This window comes from Anolis sagrei, chromosome 4 (genome assembly GCF_037176765.1).
Source record: "Anolis sagrei isolate rAnoSag1 chromosome 4, rAnoSag1.mat, whole genome shotgun sequence".
Lineage (NCBI taxonomy): Eukaryota > Metazoa > Chordata > Lepidosauria > Squamata > Dactyloidae > Anolis > Anolis sagrei.
The window spans coordinates 115,984,813-115,999,869 of record NC_090024.1 but is presented as its reverse complement, the minus strand read 5'-3'; the positions used below and the strand labels follow the sequence as shown (position 1 = coordinate 115,999,869).

The 15,057-nt window shown below is 40.8% G+C and overlaps 1 protein-coding gene across 1 annotated transcript in view; it reads left to right on the top strand.

The window, feature by feature from the left end:
- Window positions 1-15,057, top strand: part of CDC73 (cell division cycle 73) — a 164,717-nt gene that overhangs the window by 61,031 nt on the left and 88,629 nt on the right. The gene's annotated exons all lie outside the window — the stretch shown is intronic.

The following is a 15,057-nucleotide window of genomic DNA, read 5'->3' as shown; positions in this document are numbered from 1 at the left end:
AATAAATGCTGTTTTGATCTGCCTGCAAGTAGGACAGATGCTGCAGAACTAGTGTAGAAGCCTCATTAAAGACTTGTGCCATCTGTATGCCTATATAAATCTGATGAATAGGCGGCATTAAACACTCTCCAAAATCTGTGCACCTACTTCTGGTTTTCCCTCCTAATTTGAACATAAAATAATGCCTGGAATGTAAACGTCTCAAAACTAATTAGAGCTAACTTGTTTAAACTTTCTCGCTATCTAATAAAACTTTCTATTTTGAGTTTCCGTTCTTTTCAGATGTTAGTTTTTACTTGAATTTATGGACTTGCTTTCAGTTTTGGGTTGAAATCTGCATGATGTGATGAATTTCAATCAAAGCATTACTAGGAATTGCTAATAAGCAAACATGATTAATTTTTTAAAATGAGGGTATTGGTCGAAAAATGTCCCAGAAAGTACATAGATACCAACATTGTTACAAAGATTATTGGCTTGATGCATTTATAAAGAACCAAGTAACTGTTTCTTTTTTGAGTCAATACAAATAGGAACAGTCAGCTTGACAGAGAATGCCTTATTTTCCTTATTTTTGGAAAACACGAAAAATATCATTGCACACAATCTTTTCATAATTTGGACAAAGTATTTTAAATACATGAATGTTGTAAATGTTTCTGATTCTTTTATTCTTATCAAAGGTACCTTTTAGATACAAGTCTTATCAGCTCATCTAAACATGTAGGATACTTCATAGGATATGCAACTCATTTTCTCAGTTAATTTCATGACATAGTAATTCAGTTTTACTAGCAAACCAGAGGTTAAACCAACCCTTTATAAGAGATACGGACACATCCATAAATTGTAATAACAAAATGTACAGGGACACAACATATCTCATGGAAACCTTCCATTTACATTTTTTTAAAATACATGATGTATTGCTTATTTTATTATAGACTCAGGCGTTTATCATTACATTTGTGCTACACACCGCAGCTGACACGCTAACATATCATGAGAATCATAGAATCAAAGAATCAATGAGTTGGAAGAGACCTCATGGGCCATCCAGTCCAACCCCCTGCCAAAAAGCAGGAATATTGCATTGAAATCACCCCTGACAGATGGCCATCCAGCCTCTGTTTAAAAGCTTCCAAAGAAGGAGCCTCCACCACACTCCAGGGCAGAAAGTTCCACTGCTGAACTGCTCTCACAGTCAGGAAGTTCTTCCTCGTGTTCAGATGGAATCTCCTCTCTTGTAGTTTGATGCCATTGTTCTGCGCCCTAGTCTCCAAGGAAGCAGAAAACAAGCTTGCTCCCTCCTCCCTGTGGCTTCCTCTCACATATTTATACATGGCTATCATATCTCCTCTCAGCCTTCTCTTCTTCAGGCTAAACATGCCCAGCTCCTTAAGCCGCTCCTCATAGGGCTTGTTCTCCAGACCCTTGATCATTTTAGCCGCCCCCCTCTGGGAACACTGCAGCTTGTCAATATCTCTCTTGAATTGTGGTGCCCAGAATTGGACACAATATTCCAGGTGTGGTCTAACCAAAGCGGAATAGAGGGGTAGCATTACTTCCCTAGATCTAGACACTATGCTCCTATTGATGCAGGCCAAAATCCCATTGGCTTTTTTTGCCGCCACATCACATTGTTGGCTCATGTTTAACTTGTTGTCCATGAGGACTTCAAGATCTTTTTCACACGTACTGTTCTCGAGCCAGGCGTCCCCCATTCTGTATCTTTGCATTTCGTTTTTCCTGCCAAAGTGGAGTATCTTGCATTTGTCACTGTTGAACTTCATTTTGTTAGTTTTGGCCCATCTCTCTAATCTGTCAAGATAGTTTTGAATCCTGCTCCTGTCCTCTGGAGTATTGGCTATCCCTCCCAATTTGGTGTCATCTGCAAACTTGATGATCCTGCCTTCTAGCCCTTCATCTAAGTCATTAATAAAGATGTTGAACAGGACCGGGCCCAGGACGGAACCCTGCGGTACTCCACTTGTCACTTCTTTCCAGGATGAAGAGGAAGCATTAGTGAGCACCGTCTGGGTTCGTCCATTTAACCAATTACAGATCCACCTCACTGTAGTTTTGCCTAGCCCACATTGGACTAGTTTCCTTGCCAGAAGGTCATGGGGAACCTTGTCGAAGGCCTTACTGAAATCCAGGTACGCTACATCCACGGCATTTCCCGCATCTATCCAGCTTGTAACTCTATCGAAAAAAGAGATCAGATTAGTCTGGCATGACTTGTTTTTCATAAATCCATGTTGACTATTAGCGATGAGTGCATTTGTTTCTAATGCAGTCATTTAAAAACTCTGCTCTAAGATCACAAAAAAGAAACAATGTTATACACTTCCTCTGGTCTATCTGGCTAAATGGAATTTCTGTGATAGCTACTCCATACAGAATTATTGGAGTTTAAAGCTATTTAAAGTGAGTCTTCATACATGCCTAGTGATAACCTCTTTTGCCTTTGGTTCCTAGAGAATTCTATCTATAATGTAAGTATCAGACTCTATAAAAGAAATAAAAGGACATCCAATACTAGATAGAGGCAGGACCCTTGGACAGAAGAGCCCCATGAATGACAATCATATGCAGTGACATAAACAGATATCTTATTTAACTTTAACAATTCAAGCAAATATGAAGTAAGTTATTCTAAATGGAAAGATTAGGGAGGTTTATCTTCATCCCTAGAGAATGTTTCCGCACAGAGATGACTTCCTGAACAAGTAGTTGTTACTTTGACATCATTGACCTCTTCATCCTTCTTGTTTGACTTGCAACTTCACTTCTGTTCTCATGACTAGTTTTGCATGACGTTTAGAAGCTTCTTGGTTTGGGTAACTGGAAGCTACAAATAGAATCATAGAATCAAAGAGTTGTAAGAGATCTCATGGGCCATCTAGTCCAACCCCCTGCCAAGAAGCAGGAATATTGCATTCAAATCACCCCTGACAGATGGCCATCCAGCCTCTGTTTAAAAGCTTCCAAAGAAGGAGCCTCCACCACACTTTGGGGCAGAGAGTTCCACTGCTGACTGGCTCTCACAGTCAGGAAGTTCTTCCTCATGTTCAGATGGAATCTCTTTCTTATAGTTTGAAGCCATTGTTTCATGTCCTAGTCTCTAGGGAAGCAGAAAACAAGCTTGCTCCTTCCTCCCTGTGGCTTCCTCTCACATATTTATACATGGCTATCATATCTCCTCTCAGCCTTCTCTTCTTCAGGCTAAACATGCCCAGCTCCTAAAGCAGCTCCTCATAGGGCTTGTTCTCCAGACCCTTGATCATTTTAGTCGCCCTCCTCTGGACACATTGTCAATATCTCTCTTGAATTGTGGTGCCCAGAATTGTACACAATATTCCAGGTGTGGTCTAACCAAAGCAGAATAGAGGGGTAGCATGACTTCCCTAGATCTAGACACTATGCTCCTATTGATGCAGGCCAAAATCCCATAGGCTTTTTGTGCCGCCACATCACATTGTTGGCTCATGTTTAACGTTGTCCACAAGGACTCCCAAGATCTTTTTCACACGTACTGCTCTCGAGCCAGACATTGTCCCCCATTCTGTATCTTTGCATTTTGTTTTTCCTGCCAAAGTGGAGTATCTTGCATTTGTCACTGTTGAACTTCATTTTGTTAGTTTTGGCCCATCTCTCTAATCTGTCAAGATCGTTTTGAATCCTGCTCCTGTCCTCTGGAGTATTGGCTATCCCTTCCAATTTGGTGTCGTCTGCAAACTTGAGGATCCTGCCTTCTAATCCTTCATCTAAGTCATTAATAAAGATGTTGAACAGGACCGGGCCCAGGACGGAACCCTGCGGCACTCCAGCTGGGGAAACATGGTTCATCATTAAGTGAAGTTTCAGATGTACTATAATTTTTTTAAAAAAAGTTCTTCCATGAAAGTACCTGTGTTTTATCTGCTGCCTTGTTATCAGTGCTGAACTCATCAAGAACTCTTTACAGCTTCAGTAGAACAAATATTGGGAGGTGAGCTTTTTGAAGTAACATCCATGAATTTTTGATTCCCATGAATTGAATTGATGTTGTATTACATTTTCTTTCTAAGTGACAGTTTTCTGTATTTCTTGTAGCTGATTTATACTTATACTTTTAATATTTTCTCATTTCCTAAAACTTCTCATTTATTCCTTGCTGTAAAGCTATGTACACATCATACAATCTTTTATTATGCAATCTAACTATCATTTCAACCCCTTATCTTTCACTCCTTGATTTTATTGTATGGACCTGGTCTCTTGTTTCATATTTATCTTTATATGATACTCACTTGTTTGGATTCAAATTTAGTAGGAAGAGGTTGAGGCGGGGTGGGAGAATTTTCCACTTTCCATCTCCTCTCACCTAGCAATCTCAACTACTCAGAGTTTCATCCGTTTAGCCACCTTCACATCTGTAGGGTCTTGGTGCAAGCAGCAGTGTTGTATTTCCTCAATTGGGTGTACTGCTCTCCTATCTTCATTCAGTGCTTCATGCCCCTGGACTCTATCTGGGAAGCCTCACATTTAATTCAGAGTGCTTTTGCAGAAGCACTTCGCTTTATTCGTTGGTGATTTCATACAGAGCATTCTCTATCCACACACACGTCTTTCCTCTTTTAAAACTTGTTTTACTGTGGCATTCTGTGGGTGGAGAATGATTATCGGGGTATCTATAACTCTTACACCTAGCTACTATTAATATTCTTCATTTTCTAGCTGCGTGGGAGGTATTCAGGATGTGCGACCTGTGAGCCCTTACACTTTGATAATTTATTGTTAAATCTTTAAAATATTGGTTTGAAGGTTTTTTAAAAAATGTGTGGGTGTTCAAACATAGTTTCAGTTTTCTTCTCCTGTAGAATAGGGTACTGTCAGAGGCAGTGTCATTTAAGAGATGTAGTTTCCTGCATTTTGCATAAATGCAGAATAACATTTGTTCACAGACAGTGGTGTTGGCCAGAAAATGGGGAACAAAACATGGGAAAGATACCTTTCATTTATATTATTTATGTAGAAAATGTTTATTTTAAAAGTGTGTTTCTATTTGATTGTAGTTGTTTAATCTTATTAAGGTACTAGCTGTCCCCTGCCACACGTTGCTGTGGCCCAGTCTGGTGATCTGAAAAATAAAATAATGACAAAGTGTTGGTTTCTAATATATGTAATTACTTTATGCTTGTGAGTAAACAGTATTTCTTGTGGTTTCTTTGTCAGTGTTGATGTGGAGAGTGTCTGGTTTGCCTACTCTGGAATATGCAACATATCATAGTCTTTCCTTAAGGGTCTCTTTCAAATCTGTGATACTATATCTGTGTGTGTGTGAGAGAGAATCATATCTATCTATTTATATTTATGACTGGATGGCTCTTTGTCAGGAGGGCTCTGATTACATTTTCTTGCCCTGGTGAAGAGAGTTGGACTGGATGGCCTTAAGTATTTTCTGTTGGTCATGGGGGTTCTATGTGGGAAGTTTGCCCCATTTCTGTCGTTTGTGGGTTTCAGAATGCTCTTTAATTGTAGTGAACTATAAATCCCAGTAACTACAAATCCCAAATGTCAAGGTCTATTTCCTCCAAACTCCATCTGTGTTCATATTTAGGCATATGGAATATTTGTGTCAAGTTTGGTCCAGATCCATCATTGTTTGAGTCCACAGTGCTCTCTGGATGTAGGTGAACTACAACTCCCAAACTCAAGGTCAATGTCCACCAAACCCTTCCAGTGTGTTCTGTTGGTCATGGAAGTCCTGTATGCCATGTTTGGTTCAATTCCATCATTGGTGGAGTTCAGAATGCTCTTTGATTGTAGGTAAACTATAAATCCCAGCAACAACAATTCCCAAATGACAAAATCAATTTTTTTGAGTAGAGGACATACATTGGGTTGTTAGCTGGCTTGTGTCCAAATTTGGTGTCAATTCCCCCAGTGGTTTTTGAGTTCTGATGGTATCACAAACGGACATTACATTTTTATTTATATAGATATAGCTTGGTTAATAAAGGCTTTCTGTAGTGCATTTCCTTAAAATTTTAATCCTTTCAATAATCCTTGGGTCATTTGCAGGCAGCCTTTTATGGGAATTTATGAGATTTGACTTTATTGGAGGACCTGGTTAATCCTCCGTCACTTAGTCTGAATCTCGCAAAGGTCATTTTGATACTGTCATATCAGGCATATGAGAGCTTGGGATAAAATGCCATAGGGATCATAGTACTGAAAAGGATCTCAAAGGTCATACCCAGCCAAGGCTTTCACTATGTGAAAAGTACTCTCCCACAGTCCTCAGTATCTCTCCTCTATGGCCGAATATCTGCTTAGATGTATTGTCAAAGGCTTTCACAGCTGGAATCACTGGGGTGTTTTGTGGTTTCCATGTTCCGTGTATGGCCGTGTTCTAGCAGCATTTCTCCTGGTGTTATGTCTGCATCTGTGGCTGGCATCTTCAGAGGATCTGATGGTAGTAAGGCAAGTGGAGTATACAATGTATACCTGTGGAATGTCCAGGATCTGCTTAGACATCTCTAATACAGTAAATGGAAATCTACCACCTTCCAAGACAGACTATTCAATTGTCTCATAGCATGTGCTTTTCCTAAGTGTTTATTTATTTAGTTATTTATTTGCTTTACTTCTATACCGCCTTTCTCAGCCAAAAAAGGCGACTCAAGGCGGTTTACATAGTAAAGGTTAACACAACAATATCAAAAAGCAGTTAAAACACATTATACAAGACATATCAAATCAAGCAATCAATTAACATAGACGTGCGCCTCAGCAAACAAATCAAAATCAGAATCCGCAATCATAGTCCTTTATACCAATTCCTATGTTCAGTTGTACCATCTTACTGTGTTTCATTGCACAATTAGCCAAACGCTTGTTCATAAAGCCAGGTCTTGACCTTCCTCCGGAATGCCAGCAGTGAGGGGGCCTGTCTGATGTCCACAGGTAGGGCGTTCCACAGCCGGGGGGCCACCACCGAGAAGGCCCTGTCTCTCGTCCCCGCCAACCGCGCTTGCGATGCAGGCGGGACCGAGAGCAGGGCCTCCCCAGACGATCTTAATGTCCTAGTCGGTTCAGCAAACATAATAAAATTATACACAAGAGGGATGCCTTATGACATCTCTTGAAAAATAAAAAAATCTGAATGGGGAATTCAGTGACATCTAGTGGTGGCTTAATAAATTTGAATACACAACAGATGCAAATTATACATTGATTTTTTTAAAAAGATCAGCAAAGCAATCTGCCAATTTTTCTCCTTATATTAAAATAATGATAAATGGTTTGTTTTTGTTTTGTTTTTAAGTAAGAATTTGTGTTGGCATAATGTGAGGTTTTTTTTGGATGTTTAGAATCCACATGTTCCACTGACCTAACTAATTAGGTTAATTTGATTTTCATTTAGTAAACTAATACAGATCATGTGTAAACATCTTAATAGCTTCTCCAGTAGCCTTGATTATGTGAATTGTAGTATTTAATAAGAGGAAAGAACCAGTATCACCAAATCTTGCTTAAACATTATACTGTGTTTGGAATTATTTTATAGAAGTACAGGTTGAGTATCTCTCATCTAGATTTCCGAAATACTCCAACATCTAAAATTCTCCATATGATTAGCTGAGATAGTGACACTTTTACTTTCTGATGATCTAATGTGCACAAACTTTGTTTCATGCACACAAATATTTAAAATATTGTACATAAAATTATTATTATTATTATTATTAACTTTATTTATACCCCGCTAAAATCTCCCAAAGGACTCGATGCGGCTTACAAAGGCCAAGGCCACCAACAAAACAACAGCAAAAACTCATAAAGCAAATAATAAAACATCAGGCAAAACAATAAAACACTAAAAACAATGACAACATGACGCATTTAAAACCTAAGGCTGGGCCAAACGTAATGGACAAAATTTAAAAAGTGCTGGACATGACAGGTGAAATGTAGAGGTTTTTGGAGGTAGGTGCAATGTGCAGACAATCCTAAATCTCTAAACGAAGTGCATTTGGGACATGATGCTTAGAGTTTCCTATTCTGGAAAGGCACACTGGAACGGCCAGGTCTTCAGGCTCTTCCTAAAGACTGCCAACGTTGGGGCTTGTCTGATGTCCTTTGGGAGAGATTTCCAGAGTCGGGGGGCCACCACAGAGAAGGCCCTGTCCCTCGTCCCCACCAAACGCACTTGCAACGCAGGTGGCATCGTGAGCAGGGCCTCCCCAGATGATCGAAGGGATCGTGTGGGTTCATATATGGAGATGCAGGTAGGCGGGTCCCAAACCGTTTAGGGCTTTGTAGGTGAGCACCTGCACCTTGAATTGGGACTGGAAGATGAACGGCAGCCAATGGAGCTTCTTAAACAGGAGGGTTGACCTCTCTCTGTAAGGAGCACCAGTTAACAACCTGGCCGCCGACCGTTGGACCAGTTGGAATTTCCAAGCCGTTTTCAAGGGCAGCCCCACGTAGAGTGCATTACAGTAGTCCAATGTAGAGGTGACCAAGGCATGGACCACCCCAGCCAGATCAGCCTTTACGAGGTACGGTCACAGTTGGCGCACGAGTCTCAATTGTGCAAACGCCCTCCCAGCCACTGCTGACGCCTGAGCCTCAAGCGTAAGTGATGAATCCAGGAGGACAACCAAACTGCGGACCTGTGACTTCAGGGGGAGTGTAACCCCGTCCTATGTGTGTAAGATATATATAAAATATAAATCTCCAGAAAGTATCATTCAAAAAATTAATTCAAAATACAGAATCCCTCAGGTCCCAAGCATTTCAGATTAGAGGTACTCAACTTGTACTTGTAGTATTGTAAGCTTCCACAAATCATTAGAATACATAACATTCCAAGTTTTGAATATAATTTTTATTGTATTTATTTAGCTGACCAATTTGAACTCATGACTCCCCCTAAGGGATCTTATAGTATAATCATTAATAATTGAAATAAGACAACTCCAGGCCTGAACATTTGCCTAAAATGTTGTAAAATATTTGCACATTTTTCTTTTTATGTACAAGATTCAGTGAGAATAGAGTACTGCACTTTTTTTATCTTGTCTTTCTAACTTTGTTGTAGCTCACTCTGAAATTGTTGGTATTGATTCTAGATAGACAGGAAGTGTGACTCATCAGTCTAACAAATATGGAGGGAACGACTGAGCTTCAGAGAACTATGTGCAGTGTTGCCAGGAGTTCAAAGATCACGCAATACAATTAAGGAGCAGCTGTCAGTACCTGCAGAATCTAGCTAGCAATGTAGACCACTCACAGAAGTCCTTTGCAATTGGCTTTATTACCCAGATTTCACTCCACCCCGAGATGTCAGGGAGAAGATGTATAGTGACATCTCGAACAGCAGAAATCAGCCCCTGACACCATTGATTTAGAGATCTCCTTTGTATGTAGTATGTTAGTGAAGAAAGTAAAGATTCCATTGCCTTGGCAGAATCCTCTGTGTTGGGTTTTTGATGACACTTCATAAATAAAAAACAACATTTTAATGTTCCAAACACCCTTATTGCACTGTATATAAATAAGCAATAGCAACAGTAATACGATTTGTTCCAAGTTCTCCTTGAAATTTTCTGCCTGAAGGTGATTTCTACATAAATATGTTCAAATGCAGTAGAATGCAGGCAATGATGCCTTTGAGCTGAGTGAGGAATCTCTACCACTTAATACAGTGTTAAACTGTAATTGGAAATCAGGATCACTTATGGATTTATAGTCCCTAAGTTATGAACAAGATATTATTTATTTATTATTTATTTAGAGTCCGTAGAGGGACTCAGGCCGGTTTCCAACAACAATATCACAAACAATAGTTTAAAAACATTACATTCCGTAATACACTAAAACATTAAAATACAAAAATACAATCATATAATTAAAATACAATCATATAATACAATCATATAATTACAATGGCCAAGTCATCCCAATAAAATCGTTGTTCATCACCATCCATCTATATAGCCACAAGTTATTGACTCACTTGTCAAATGCCAGTTTCCAGAGCCAGGTTTTCACCTGTTTTCTAAAAGTCAGGAGAGAAGGGGCAGTTCTAACCTCCAGTGGGAGAGAGTTCCAGAGCTGAGAGGCCACCACCGAGAAGGCCCTGTCCCTCGTCCCCACCAGACGCACTTGCAAGGATGGTGGGACCGAGAGCAGGGCCCCTCCAGACGATCTTAACAATCTTTATGGTTCATAGGGGAGAATCCGTTCAGACAGGTAAACGGGCCGGAGTCCTTTAGGGATTTATAGATTAACATCAGTACTTTGAATTGTGCTCGGAAGCTAATTGGCAGCCGGTGGAGCTGGCACAACAGAGGAGTAGTATGCTCCCTGTACCCCGCTCCTGTTAGTAGTCTGGCTGTCACTCGTTGGACTAGTTGGAGCTTCCGGGCAGTCTTCAGAGGCAACCCCACGTAGAGAGTGTTGCAGTAATCTAAACGGGATGTAACCAGAGATAGGTTCTGTAAGTTGGTTCTTAACTTGAATTTGTATGTAAGTTGGAACAGATACATTTAAAAGTGTAACTCCAGCCATATATATAAATTTTGGATAGCATAGGGAAGGGTTAACACTCCTGTGGTATTCGTTGCGCTATCTGTGCCCCTATTCAGAATATTTCACCTCATTTTCTGTCCCAGTGAAAATTGGATTTTGAAACATTTGGCTTGTTGTGGAAACAAGCATTGGTATTAAAGCTTCAGCGGAGGAACCTTTTCCGCATGATAACTTTTTCAGGAGTGAATTTCCCTTCCAATTTCTCTCACTGCCTGTTGTCTCACCCCCCATTCTTAACTATGAGTGATTTGTAAGTCAGATGTTTGTAACCCAGGGTCTGCCTTTATTTGTTTAATTTATATTCTGACTTCCAGAAAAAGTATCTTAGGATCTCATCACATGAAAGCAGGGAAAAGCTAAGGGAACCATCCTTTTTTGTTCCCTACTTTACGGTTCCATGCCTTTCTGTCTTCAGGGATGGCAGCCATCCACATACTTTCCCCGCTTCTCTCCAGTTTCTGTTGTTGGGAGTCAAATAGCACCCAACTCTTGAAAACAGTCTTCCATCTATCTATCTATCTATCTATCTATCTATCATAGAATCAAAGAGTTGGAAGAGACCTCATGGGCCATCCAGTCCAACCCCCTGCCAAGAAGCAGGAATATTGCATTCAAATCACCCCTGACAGATGGCCATCCAGCCTCTGTTTAAAAGCTTCCAAAGAAGGAGCCTCCACCACACTCCAGGGCAGAGAGTTCCACTGCTGAACGGCTCTTCTGTATATTTTTATTTATATTTATTTATATTTATTTATTTACTCTATTTATATACTGCTTTTCTCAGCCCTTAGGCAACTCAACGCAGTTTACAGTAGCAAAAATTCAATGCTCAAACATCATAAAACAATTAAAAACAACGCATAAATATACGATCATTGCAAAGTCAATAAAGCATATCTCATTAGCGTCTCTTAGTTAAAATTAAGATTCAATCTCATCATCCAGTCGTTCCATGATCCTGTATTTGTTACACTGCCTTTTCAAATACCTGCTTGAACAACCAGGTCTTAACTTTCCTCCGAAATGCTAACAAAGAAGGGACCAATCTAATGTCTCTAGGAAGGGCGTCCATAGCCGAGGAGCCACCATTGGGAAGGCCCTGTCTCTTGTCCTCGCCAAACATGTTTGTGACGCAGGCGGGATCAAGAGCAGAGTCTCCCCAGACGATTGTAACGTCCTACCTTAATAGCCCTGCACTGCAGCAATGGAGTCGCATGAGCAAATACCAGTCGTATACTTGTGTCATCTGTTGGCCATTTTGGCAGCACAGAGAAATTGAAAGAAGTCAGAGAGAAGACTGCATGGGATGCAGTCCTTAATAGCATTTACAATAAAATGTAAAACCTGTGAATGCCTACTTAATATAGCAAGGCAGTATGAATGGTAACTGAAATAAAGGTTAGCTTGACAAATATTGTGAAAAAAATAGCATGTACTTAGGGGAGCATGCTTGCTCCATCCATGTTCAACATCTACACAAATGACCAGCCACTGCCAGAAGGGACAGAGAGTTTCATCTGTGCTGATGATCGTGCCATCACCTCTCAACCAGGGAGCTTTGAGATGGTAGAACAGAAGCTCTCTGAAGCTGTAGGTGCTCTTACTGCCTATTACAGGGAAAACCAGCTGATCCCCAACCCATCTAAAACACAGACATGTGCCTTTCACCTTAAGAACAGACAAGCATCCTGAGCTCTGAGGATTACCTGGGAAGGAATCCCACTGGAGCATTGCAGCACACCCAAATACCTGGGAGTCACTCTGGACCGTGCCCTTACCTACAAGAAGCACTGCCTGAACATCAAGCAAAAAGTGGGTGCTAGAAACAATATCATACGAAAGCTGACTGGCACAACCTGGGGATCACAGCAGGACACAGTGAAGACATCTGCCCTTGCGCTATGCTACTCTGCTGCTGAGTACGCATGCCCAGTGTGGAACACATCTAACCACACTAAAACAGTGGATGTAACTCTTAATGAGACATGTCGCATTATCACGTAGTGTCTGCGCCCTACACCACTGGAGAAATTACACTGCTTAGCCGGTATTGCACCACCTGACATCCGCCGGGAAGTAGCAGCCAATAGTGAAAGGACCAAGGCAGAGACATCTCCAGCTCATCCCTTGTTTGGGTATCAGCCAGCACGTCAACGACTTAAATCTAGAAATAGTTTTCTTAGATCTACAGAGACACTCACTGGAACACCTCAGCAAGCGGAAGTCCAAAAGTGGCAGGCTCAAACCCAGAACCTCAACCAATGGCTGATACCAAATTAGAGACTCCCCCCTGGGCACACAGAAAACTGGGCAACTTGGAAGGCACTGAACAGACTGTGCTCTGGCACCACGAGATGCAGAGCCAACCTCAAGAAATGGGGCTACAAAGTGGAATCCACGACATGCGTGTGTGGAGAAGAGCAAACCACTGACCACCTGCTGCAATGCAACCTGAGCCCTGCCACATGCACCATGGAGGACCTTCTTGCAGCAACACCAGAAGCACTCCCAAGTGGCCAGCTACTGGTCAAAGGACATTTAATCAACTACCAAACTCACAAATTTTGTATTTTGCCTGTTTGTTTGCTTTGTTCTGTTAGAAATGTAATATAATTGACTGGTTGCCCTGACACGGCAAATAAATAAATAAATAAGCATGTACTTCATGTTTAAGTTTTAAAACAACTGTTTTATAAGGCCATACATTTCTTTGAAGAAGGCAAAGAGCAGTGAATGAAATCGTCTGACAATCTTCATCTAAAGCAGGACTGAACTGTTTTGATGCATAACTATTCATTCATCTTTTCAGAGTACGTTGCAGTGATTCAGCCCAGCCTCCCTTTTTCTCCCACCTCTGAGGGGTGGCTACTTGAAGCATCTGCATTACAACAGGCCCCACTTCTGCATGTCTAAATGTATGACAAATAACTTCACATTCAAATTGAAAGAATAAATTAGCAAGATGCAAGTCTGTCACTGCAATTCAGTCTAAGCACCACATGCAGCATGTGTAATCTTTCACATTCTTCCCCCTTCTCTTTGACTTACAGAAGCAATCACTTGAGAAAACAAAAATACAGTACCTTGTTCAGATTGCTTCTATTTTCCCAATTTCTCCCCATACATCCTCTCTAGAACTATCAACATGTATGCTGAACAGTTGCTGCTGCTGTTCAGATTTAATGCTGAAGGAGTCACTGCAGTACATAATTAAGACTCTGCTTTATGGTGTTCCAAGCTGTATAATAAAGCTTGAGGAGTCTTTGTCTTGATGCCATCAATCCACATACTATAATCATGCTGTTTTCATAGGACTATTAAATTACATTTAATTAATTTTAAAAAAAACAACCCTGATTCCCTTGAATTATATGAAGATTATGTATTTTAAAAAAACTCAGTGTGAGCACCATCTTAGATGTAATCCTAATACTTTTCAGACATCAAAGATTTGCTAAATTTTAAAACAGTGGGTCAGTTCTGAAATAATGCCAAATTACCATTTATCTTCTTAAAGCATCAGTTCTTTTTTTTTAAATCCACCTCTTCCCCCTCCTGTGCTATATTCCATTCACTGACAGCAGGCCCGTAGCCAGGATTTCGATTCGGGAGTGGGGGGGGGGGGGGGCTGAGTTTGCTTCGGGGGTGGGGTGAGCTGATTCTGAGTGAAAGAGGGTCTACCTTAGCAAACCTTTTGTATCGTTACCCCAATACCCCCATGCATATGGGATATATTGAGTATGGCGATCAGATCATGATATGAATAAACATAACAGTTTAAATAATGCACCAGTAAGGCCTTTTCGCGAACCACCATGAGAATTTGGGGGGGGGGGGGCTGAAGCCCCTCAAGCCCCCCCACCCCACCCGGCTACATGCCTGACTGACAGCACTTCCTTAGTCTTCTTTGAAATACTCAAAGATCAAGATTCATAAATCGAGAGTGTCTGTAATTTTAGTTTGTTTGCAAATATAAGTAGAAGACTCATGTAATTAAAAAAAAAACAAACAAGCTTTTGGCTATTCCCATTGGGATGTACTCACTTGTCTGCCCCTCGCAATGTTTGTAAAGCTGTAGATTCTCTACCCTATATTAGGTCACCAGAAAAACATGTGCCTTCAGCCAATACAAAGCTCTCTGCCACTTTCAGATAGCCATGTTCTCATGTTTGCTTGATTGCACAATCCTTTCTCCGTCCCTGTTTTTTCCCCATCAGATGACCTGGATTAGTTAAAGCACGATGCCAGGGTGTATAAGATATGTTGAATGTTTCATTTTAACTAGGCTACTGCACTATTCTAAAGCCTTTGGATCATAATAAATTGTGGCAAGTTCTTGGTGGGAAGGGCATAACAAGCCATCTTGTCTCTCTCCTGAGGAATCTGTACAAGGACCAAGTTGCAACAGTCAGAACTGACCACAGAACAACAGACTGGTTCAAGATTGGGAAAGGCGTACGGCAAGGTTGC